This window comes from Hypanus sabinus, chromosome 5, assembly GCF_030144855.1.
Source record: "Hypanus sabinus isolate sHypSab1 chromosome 5, sHypSab1.hap1, whole genome shotgun sequence".
Lineage (NCBI taxonomy): Eukaryota > Metazoa > Chordata > Chondrichthyes > Myliobatiformes > Dasyatidae > Hypanus > Hypanus sabinus.
Genome location: NC_082710.1, coordinates 70700960 through 70711896, shown reverse-complemented (window position 1 = coordinate 70711896; position 10937 = coordinate 70700960). Strand labels below are relative to the sequence as shown.

Genomic DNA, 10937 nt, shown 5'->3' with positions numbered 1-10937 from the left:
AAGATCAATTTTATCTTACACATTATGATTTGACTTGATTCAGTCATGTTCATTTTCGCAAGGTGCCATAGGTACAACTTGCTGGTTGAACAGTAGATTGCCATCTAGTGTTGGCAATTAATTTGCGGTTGCATCGGTCAAAAAATGGCAGAGTAGCAATATAACGCCATTACCTCCATTTGTACACTTACATTCACCTCACAGATGGGAAAGGTAAAGATCTTACTGCAGAAAGAATACATCAACTCAACAAGAATACAAAAAATACTGCTCAATTATTGCCAGGTACAAGTTTGTATTTGTGAGTCTGTGGTCTCCATGGCAAATCTGTATTACTGTAGTTGTGAGTCTGCGACCACCATGGCAATTCTGTATTACTGTAGTTGTGAGTCTGCGATCACCATGGCAAATCTGAATGTACTGTAGTTGTGAGTCTGTGATCACCATGGCAAATCTGTATTACTGTAGTTGTGAGTCTGCGACCATCCTGGCAATTTTGTATGACTGTAGTTGTGAGTCTGTGGTCTCCATGGCAAATCTGTATTACTGTAGTTGTGAGTCTGCGACCACCATGGCAAATCTGTATTACTGTAGTTATGAGTCTGTGATCACCATAGCAAATCTGTATTACTGTAGTTGTGAGTCTGTGATCACCATGGCAATTCTGTATTACTGTAGTTGTGAGTCTGTGATCGCCATGGCAAAACTGTATGACTGTAGTTGTGAGTCTGTGATCACCATAGCAAATCTGTATTACTGTAGTTGTGAGTCTGTGATCACCATGGCAAATCTGTATTACTGTAGTTGTGAGTCTGCGATCGCCATGGCAAATCTGTATTACTGTAGTTGTGAGTCTGTGATCACCATGGCAATTCTGTATTACTGTAGTTATGAGTCTGTGATCTCCATTGCGATTCTGAATGTAGTGCAGTTCTGAATCTGTGGTCACCATGCCAGTTCTGTATTACTGTAGAAATACAGTACAGCACACCTTGGTAAGACAGCATACACCAAGCTGAGACAGTCTGCAATGTGGTGAGGCTGCATAAACTTTAGTGATGCAGTTTATGCAATGTTGACAGTTTATTCATCATATTAAGGCTGAATGCACTATGGTGTAGTAGTGTGAAATGCATTGGGTAAATGTGAACTGTGGTGAGACTTTGTGCATTGTGTTGACAATGTATTCTATAGTGAAGTGTGCGTTATAGTAATGCAGCACATTCTGTGGTGAAAATCATCTCAGAGAATATCAGTGCCAAGAAGTACCTTGGTCACGTTGTCAGTTCAGCATCGTGGGGATGCGTACAAAAAGAACAGAGAGCAATACAGCACAGTACAAGCCATTCGGCCCACAATGTTGTGCCGACCCTTAAACTCTGCCCCCCCCCCCATATAACCCTCCACCTTAAGTTCCTCCATATACCTGTCTAGTATTCTCTAGGCAGACACTTGGCACACTAGAGTGACGAACAAACTGCTGGAGCAACTCAGCAGGTCAAACAACTTTAGTGAAGTCAAAGTCATTCTTCTGCCTCCACTCACACTGCCAGACCCACTAATCTCCTCCTGCAGTTTGTTTGTTGCTCCAGATTCTGGTATTTGCAGTTCCTTGTGTCTTCACACAAAGGTGAAACTGGGTGTACTGATCAGATCTTATTCACTGTGATAATTATCCAACCATTAGACCATTAAATATAGGAGCAGAAGTAGGTTATTCAGTCCATCAAGTCTGCTCCAATACATTGGATCATGGGCTGATCCAATTCTTGCAGCCATCCCCACTCCCTGCCTTCACCCCATACCCCTTGATGCCCTGCCTAATCAGGAACCTATCTATCTTTGCCTTAAATACACCCAATGACTTGTGGCAACAAACTCCACAGATTTACTGCCCTCTGACTAAAGTAATTTCTCCGCATCTCAGTTCTAAATGGACATCCTTCAATCCTGAAGTCATGCCCTCTTGTCCTAGAATCCTCTACCATGGGAAATAACTTTGCCATATCTAATCTGTTCAGGCCTTTTAACATTCAGAATGTTTCTATGAGATCCCCCCTCATTCTCCTGAACTCCATGGAATACAGCCCAAGAGCTGCCAGACATTCCTCATATGGTAACCCTATCATTCCTGGAATCATTCTTGTGAATCTTCTTTGAACCCTCTCCAATGTCAGTATATCCTTTCTAAAATAAGGAGCCCAAAACTGCACACAATACTCCAAGTGTGGTCTCACGAGTGCCTTATAGAGCTTCAACATCACATCCCTGCTTTTATATTCTATACCTCCAGAAATGAATGCCAACATTGCATTCGCCTTCTTCACAACCAACTCAACCTGGAAGTTAACCTTTAGGGTAGCTTGCCCAAGGACTCCCAAGTCCCTTTGTATCTCAGCATTTTGAATTCTCTCCCCATCTAAATAATAGTCTGCTCATTTATTTCTTCCACCAAAGTGCATGACCATACAATTTCCAACATTGTATTTCATTTGCCACTTCTTTGCCCATTCCCCTAAACTATCTAAGTCTCTCTGCAGGCTCTCTGTTTCCTCAGCACTATCCCCTCCTCCACCTATCTTTGTATCATTGGCAAATTTAGCTACAAATTCATTAATCCCGTCGTCCAAATCATTGACATATATCATAAAAAGCAACGGTCCCAACACTGACCCCAGTGGAACTCCACTGGTAACCGGCAGCCAGCCAGAATAGGATCCCTTTATTCCCACTCTCTGTTTTCTGCCAACCAGCCAATGCTCCACCCATGCTAGTATCTTCCCTGTAATTCCATGGGCTCTTATCTTGCTAAGCAGCCTCATGTGCGCCACCTTGTCAAAGGCCTTCTGAATATCCAAGTCCACCACATCTACTGCAGAGGCCCCTCCAGAGATGATGGTAATGCAACCAGTTAGATTCCTCTCCATGCTACATCTGTAGAAATTTATGAGAGTCTTTGGTGACACACCAAATCTCCTTAAACTCCTTATGAAATATAGCTGCCCTCTTTGTAACTGCACCAATATTTTGGGCCCAGGATAGATCTTCAGAGATGCTGACACCCAGGAACTTGAAACTGTTCACTACTGCTGATCCCTCATTAAGGGCTTGCATGTGTTCTCTCAACTTCCCTTCCTGAAGTCCATAATCAATTCCTTGCTCTTACCAACACTGAGTGAAAGGTTGTTGCTATGACACCACTCAACCAGCTGATCTATCTCACTGCTGTATGCCTCCTCATCACCATCTGAAATTCTGCCAATGATAGTTGTATTATTGGCAGATTTATAAATGGCATTTGAACTGCGCTTAGCCACACAGTCCTGGGAATAAGAGAGTAGAGCAGTGGGCTAAGCATGCATCCAGCCTTGAGGTGCACCAGTATTGTCAGCGAGGAGATGTTATTTCCAATCCACACTGACTGTGGTCTCCCGATGAGAAAATAATGGATCTAGTTGCAGAGGAAGGTACAGAGACCAAGATTTAATGCAGAGGATATGACAGTGTTGAACACCAAACAGCATCCTGATATAGATATTGTTGTTGTCCAAGTGATCAAAGGCTGAATGGAGAGCCAAGGAGTTTGAATCTACTGTAGACCTATTGTGGCGATAGGCAAATTGCAGCAGGTCCAGGTCCTTGACAGGAATCGGTTCTGGCCATGACCAGCCTCTCAAAGCACTTCATCGGCTGTGAGTGCAACTGGGTTACAGTCATTCAAACAACTCACCCTGCTCTTCTTGGACATTGGCATGTCATCCCCTTTTTGAAGCAGTTGGGAGATTGGAGATGCCCTTGAACACACCCACTAATTAGTTGGCACAGTTTTTCTGTGGTCTACCAGGTACACCATCAGGAACTAGAACCTTACGAGGGTTCATCCACATGAAAGATATTCTAACCTTGGACTCTGAGACAGAGATCACTGCAAGGATTTGCACGGGTGTAATTTTATTCTCCCTTTCAAAGCATGCATAAAAGGCATTGAGCTCATCTGAGGGTTAAGCAGAAGAACCATTCATGATATGAGGTTTCACCTTATAGGAAGTAAAGGCCTATAAATCTGTTAGAATTGACATGCATCCAATTCTGTCTTGAGCTTCAATTAGAATAGATTTTTTCCCTCATAAGATAGCCTTCCATAGGTCGTACCTGGACTTCTTGCATAGTTCAGGATCACCAGTCTTGAACGTCACAGATCTAGCCCTCAGCAGACTATGAATGTCCTGGTTTATCCATGGCTTTTGATTTGGGTACATCTGGTATGTTCTCGAACTCTCATCCACATAGGTCTTGATGAGGTCAGTGACAATTGTCAATTATTCATTTGAATTCAGCCAACCAATTCAAAGCAGTCCTGTAAACTATCCTCCACCTCCTTTGACTATAGCTTTGTGGTCCTCACCATTGGTACTTCAGTGTGATGGTAGAGGATTTTTTTTGTTTATAACTGGATGCTGGTGACTAGTGGTATTCCACAGATCAGTGCTAGGACACTTACTGTTTTTAAAATATGTGAATGATTTAGATGTTGATGTAGATAGCATGATCAGTAACTTCACAGATTGGTAGATTTATTGATAGTTTGGAGGGTTGTTCCAGGCCACAGAATGATATACACTTCATGATCATTTTATTAGGTACTCCTGTACACCTGCTCTTTAATGCAAATATCTAATCAGTCAATCATGTGGCAGCAACTCAATGCATAAAAGCATGGTCAAGAGGTTCAGTTCTGGATCAGACCAAGCATCACGATGGGGAAGAAATGTAATTTAAGTGACTTTGACCATGGAATAATTGTTAGTGCCAGATGGGGTGGTTTGAGTATCTCAGAAACCTCTTGGGACTTTCATGCACAGAAGTCTCTAGAGTGCACAGTGAATGTTGCAAAAATTAAAAAAAATTCAGTGAGCAGCAGTCTGTGGGTGAGAATGCCTTGTTAATGAGAGGTTAGAGGAGAATGAGTAGACTGGTTGAAGTTGGTAGGAAGGCAACAGTAACTCAAATAACTATGCATTACAACAGTGGTGTGCAGAAGAGCATTGCTGAATGTACAACATGTTGAACTTTAGAATGGATGGGCTACAGCAGCAGAAGACCATGTAGATCCAATCAGTGGCCACTTTATTAGGTACAGGGGGATACCAGCCCTTAGGACATTGAATGTAAGAGCACGAAAGTTGTGTTCTACCTTATAAAATTTTGCTCAGACCTCAGCAGATGATGGCATCCATTTCAAGATGCCATACAATAGGAAAGATGAGAACGGGCTAGAGAGTGTTCAGATTAGATTCATCAAGATGTTTGAAATGGAACATCTTAGTTATGAGGAGAGACTGGAGAGTCCAGGTCTGCTTTCTCTGGAGAGAAGCAAGAGGGGACTTGATTGAGGTCTATAAATTTATGAGTGGTATAGATAGGACTGATTGCAGAAACAATTTCCTCTTATCAGAGCAAAATAAATTAGAGGATAATTAGAGGTTTCTGGTGAGGGCTACAAGATTTAGAAGGAATTTAAAGGTGGTTAAACATCTGGAAACATTGATCTGGAACAGAGGAAAGTAGATTAATTAAGGCATGGTAATATGGATTTGTTAAATCATGGTTAACCAATGACTAAATTGTTGGGTGAAGTTGAAGTAAGTGATGAAGGTAGTGCTATCAATGTCGCATACACTGACTTAACAAAAGTCTTCTGGAGAGTGCCCCATTACAGAATCATCAGCAAAGTTGAGCACATGACAGCATAGATACAACGTAGGCTCAGTGTCAGAGGCTGGTTATTAAACTGAACTGGTGGGCATTGTGGATCATAGAGTTGATATTTCCAGGGCTATTAATTTATCTTCTACATTAGTGGCTTTGACTCGGGTGAAAAACCTCAATTTCTAAATTAGCCAATAATACCAAACTTGGTAGCATTGTGAATTGCAAAGAGGGTGAAGATAGATTACAGAAGGATATGAACAAGATGACGGAATAGGAAGACATGAGTCAAAGGACGTTTCATATGGATAAATGTGACGTGATTAATTTTGATATGAAGACTGAAGAGTCAGAATATAGAAAAAAGGATGCCGTTCTAAAGGTAGTGCAGCAGAGGGACGTGGGATGATGGATGCACAAGTCATTGAAAGTGGGACAGGGAAGGTTGAGGGTTTGGTTCATAAGCCATACACAATCTTGGGATTTATCAATAGAGTATTACAGTTGCAAGGTCTGACTGACCCTTTATGAAACACCAGTCCAGCCTTAACCAGAATATTGTGTTCAAATTCTGCATGGACTATATTGGGATTGTGTACACTATGCTGGAAATGTGTACATAGTATTAGGACGGCATGAACCATGTTGGGATGATATAAGAGATGCTGAGGCAATGGTGCACTCTCGTCGAACGTGAGCACAGTGCTGTGACTGCATGCAGAATTAGGCACTGTGCTGGAAGCTGAGTCAATATGAACTGTGATGAGACTCTTTACTGTGGCCCATGTTGGCATTCGTGATAGATAATGAACTCTGAGATGGGACATCATGGACCATGGTGAGATACTATATTCTCTGATGAGATTGTGCAATTTACTGAGATGGTGTGCACTGTGTTGAGGCACTATACACTATGTTCATTCAGCATAAGTAATAGTGAATTGTACATTAAGTTGGGACATTCTCCATTTTGGTGAGACTGTGCAGTGTGGAGTGCTGAGTGCTGCTTTGAGAAAAATGCATGGTGTTTATCAAGAAGAACTGGTCCATCACCACACAACATGGTGAGAAAGTTTGAAATGTGGTGAAAATGTGCAGACTTTAGTTATATTATTTGAATTACGGTAGGAGTGTAGTCACTTTCATGTTCTCTGCAAGTTGGTCAGACAGTATGCACTGTGATGGGGCATCATTCACAGTGGAGAGAAGGTGTGTCATTTGTCTTTGACAAAGATATTCATCATGTTGTTCCCAATGACCGGTTGAATGACACCCTAAGTATCCTATTTGCATTTGTTAATGAGGATATATTCTAAAGAATAATTAATTTTCTGACATCTATTTGGCAAACAAGAACTGACAAGATCATTGACAAAGAAAGAACATGGAAAGAATTATACACACGGTGGATACCAATAAGTGTGACCATAACTTATTCAACGTTTCTATTGAGAATGATTGATTGGTTCTTCCTATCCACATGAAAAGCTGTTATCTAAACCACTGTTTTGAATGACCTTCTTTATATACACCTGTTGGTTACATTCAAATAGGAAGTTTTATTTATTCTGAGCCAAAATGTCTTGAGCATTTCATTATACTCAGAGAAGTTAAGTAGATGTACCACATTTATACACATAGCCAACTCAGCTGAGTACTTACAGGGCTTGAAACACACATGAGAAGATGCTGTGATGACCTCGCACATGGCAACCAAATAAGTGGTTGAATATATAGTTCACTTGAGAATTCTTTTCCCGTTTATTCTGTTTGTTTTTATGGTAATTGGGTGGTAGCAATTATCATCTGGGAACATGCATGTGGGAAATGTGTGGGAATTCTAGTCTAAAGTCCATTCCAAGTTATTAATGGGCAGGCACTAGTGGAAAGTCTGAAGTTACTAACAAGGTTATTAATACGCAGACACCAGTGGAAGGACTGCTTCAAGGAAAGTTTGGCAGAGCTCACTGCAAGCTTGAAGTCCAGACAAACACAATCAAATCCCAACTCTGCTGGTTATCACAGCATCCTAGTCTCAGTATGTACAGCTGCCTCCTGTGTTGGCACTTCTAAGAAATACTAGATTGGTGTAGAGAACTGAAACCATGACCTCTGTGGAATAACCAGTGGGGGGGGGGGGTGTTGGAAAATATAATTTCCCTTGCCTCCAAGCCCCATCCTCCCTCCACAATTACTTGACAAATAACTGACTACAATTAGTTTTTTCACTGAACTTCCAAATTGTCTTTGTGTAAATGTTCGAGGGTATGCTTGCAGTTGTGTGCGAGCCATAAACATTAACTTGTGACGTCTCACCTAATTTATTCTGTCTGAGGATCACGTTGGCCAAATCTGAACTTTGACACCAACACTTGCTCCTAAAACACAATTCTAAGCATTGTAACTTTAGGGAGACTGATCTTTGTAACCCAGCCTGCAAAAGCTAGGCAACTCCTTACTATTGACTGTTTGCTAAGTTGACCCTTTTTTATTTGGCCTATTTGTCATTACTCAATGTACCAAATCAGAATAACAAGAACAGGAATCGCTAATGTAAAATCATAGAGCAATGTAGCAATGAAAGAGACTGGTGATTATGCCACTTCGAAAGGGTTATCCAGTTAATTTTATGGATATGAGATCAAAAGCAATAGAATCCGGAGGAACATGCACAAAATGCTGGAGAAACTCAGCAGGTCAGGCAGCATCTATGGAAATAAATAAACTGTCAATGTTTTCGGCTGAAATCCTTCATCAGAGGCAGAAAGAGGCCATTTCCCCCCTCATTCCTGTTAAGACTGTGGCTGGTCTTTTATTAGAGACTATCTTCCTGCATTAATCCAACATTCCTGGATTCCCTTTACGATTCAGTCATCTTGGAATGCCATTGCAAAGTTTAAGTTCTCCTTAATTGTTCACAGAATTCTGTAGCAGTAGCTAGATGTTCAAATTTCAAAGTTGAGTTTACTGTTGTAGATTTATGCACAGGTGCAATTAAAAGCTTCCTTGCCGCATCATCACAGGCACCTTGCATTTGTCACACAATCTGCATAAAAACCAAAAACATAAATTATACTAAGTGTGTACAAGAGTGAATGCAATCAGAACAAAAAATGTCCAGTGTAGTGCAGTGATCAAAGTGGTCATAGTCTAAGGTATTGATTAGTTGTGTAGGTTGGTTTAAGAACCAAGTGACTGAAAGGAAGTAACTGTTGTTGAGTTCAGTGGTGTGGGACCTGAGGCTTCTGTATCTCCTGTCCAACAGAAGCTGTGAGAACATGACATGGCCTGGATGGTGGGGTCTTTGTGAGGCTACAGCTCATGTAGATACTACCAATGGTGGGAAGAGATGTGCCCATGATGTACTGGGCTGAATCTACTACTCTCTGCAGCTTCTTGCATTCCTGCACATTCGATATCGTACTAGACAATGATGCAACAAGCCTGCATATATTCAACAGTATAAGGTACCCCATGCAAGGCTTATTAAGAAAGTAAGGAGACATGAGATCCAAGGGGATATTGATTTGTGGATCCAGAACTGGCTTTCCCACAGAAGGCAAAGAGTGGTTGTAGACGGGTCATATTCTGCATGGAGGTCGGTGACCAGCGTTGTGCCTCAGGGATCTGTTCTGGGACCCCTACTCTTCGTGATTTTCACTTGGGTGAGGAAGTGGAAGGATGGGTTAGTAAATTTGCTGATGACAAAAAAATTGGGGTTGTTGTGGATAGTGTGGAGGGCTGTCAGAGGTTACAACAGGACATTGATAGGATGCAAAACTGGGCTGAGAAGTGACAGATGGAGTTCAACCCAGATAAATGTGAGGTGGTTCATTTTGGTAGGTCAAAAATGAAGACAGAATATAGTATTAATGGTAAGACTTTTGGCAGTGTGGAGGATCAGAGGGATCCTGGGGTTTGAGTCCATAGGACACTCAAAGCTGCTATGTAGGTTGACTCTGTGGTTAAGAAGGCATATGATGCATTGGCCTTCATCAACTGTGGGATTGACTTTAAAAGCCGAGAGGTAATATTGCAGCTATATAGGACCCTGGTCAGACCCCATTTGGAGTACTGTGCTCAATTCTGGTCACCTCACTACAGGAAGGATATGGAAGCCATAGAAAGGGTGCAGAGGAGATTTACAAGGATGTTGCCTGGATTGGGGAGCATGCCTTAGGTTGAGCGAACTCGGCCTTTTCTCCTTGAAGTGAGGGAAGATGAGAGGTGACCTGATAGAGGTGTATAAGATGATGAGAGGCATTGATCATGTGGATAGTCAAAGGCTTATTCCCAGGACTGAAATGGCTAGCACAAGAGGGCATAGTTTTAAGGTGCTTGAAAGTAGGCACAGAGGAGATGTCAGGGTTAAATTAAATTTTTTACTCAGAGAGTGGAGAGTGCGTGGAATGGGCTGCCGATGGTGGTGGTGGAGGCAGAAATGACAGGGTCTTTTAAGAGATTCCTGGATAGGTACATGGAGCTTAGATAAATAGAGGGCTATGGGTAAGGACATGTTCGGCACAGCTTTGTGGGCCGAATTAAGGTAAAGAAAACATAATTTGGATACATTTAATTTTACGAGATATTTTCAAGGACTTTGGAATGGTTGTTCTTCTTCACTCAGAGAGTTATGAGAGCGTGGAATGAGCTGCCAGCACAAGTGGTGCATGCAAGTTCTATTAAATGGACGGTAGGGGTATGGACAGCTGTGATCCCAGTGCTCATCAATGGGAGAAGGTTGCGTAAATGGCTTGGCACCGACTACATGGGCTGAAAGGTCTGTTTCTGTGCTGTACTTTTCTGTGATTCTGTGGTTGCCAATACCTGTAGCAGTAGTGATAACTTAGTATGCTTGTGTGAGGTTATTTAATGATGGTAGGGCCTTGTGTAACATATCAAACTTTATATTACTGTTCTTTCCCAGATTGATTGAAGCTCATTTCAGACTTTGTCTTTGCAGGAGTGTTTGCTGCTCACCACGTTATTTCAATAAATCTGGAGAGTGAATTACAGTAGTAGATAAAATTTAGAACAACGTTGGCAAAAAAAGCTCAGTATTTGCTTTTCCACATAGCTAACTATAATCAACAACCATAGGAATTGATCCATAAAGATTACTGCCCAAAGTTCTGAATTTCTTCATTTATTCATATTCTCTCCAGTATAACTGTCTAAATTCCACGTTTTTACTGCTTGGGAAATTTAGATTGCAGCTGTTCTTTTCA

At 41.6% G+C, this 10937-nt stretch overlaps 1 long non-coding RNA gene across 1 annotated transcript; it reads right to left on the bottom strand.

The window, feature by feature from the left end:
- Positions 1-8316: 8316 nt before the first annotated feature.
- On the bottom strand, positions 8317-10709 carry LOC132393717 (uncharacterized). Its single transcript, XR_009512051.1, has 2 exons — positions 10624-10709; positions 8317-8755 (listed from the first exon to the last, which is right to left on the bottom strand). It is a non-coding gene; the product is annotated as an uncharacterized LOC132393717 (long non-coding RNA).
- Between the last annotated feature and the right edge of the window lie 228 nt (positions 10710-10937).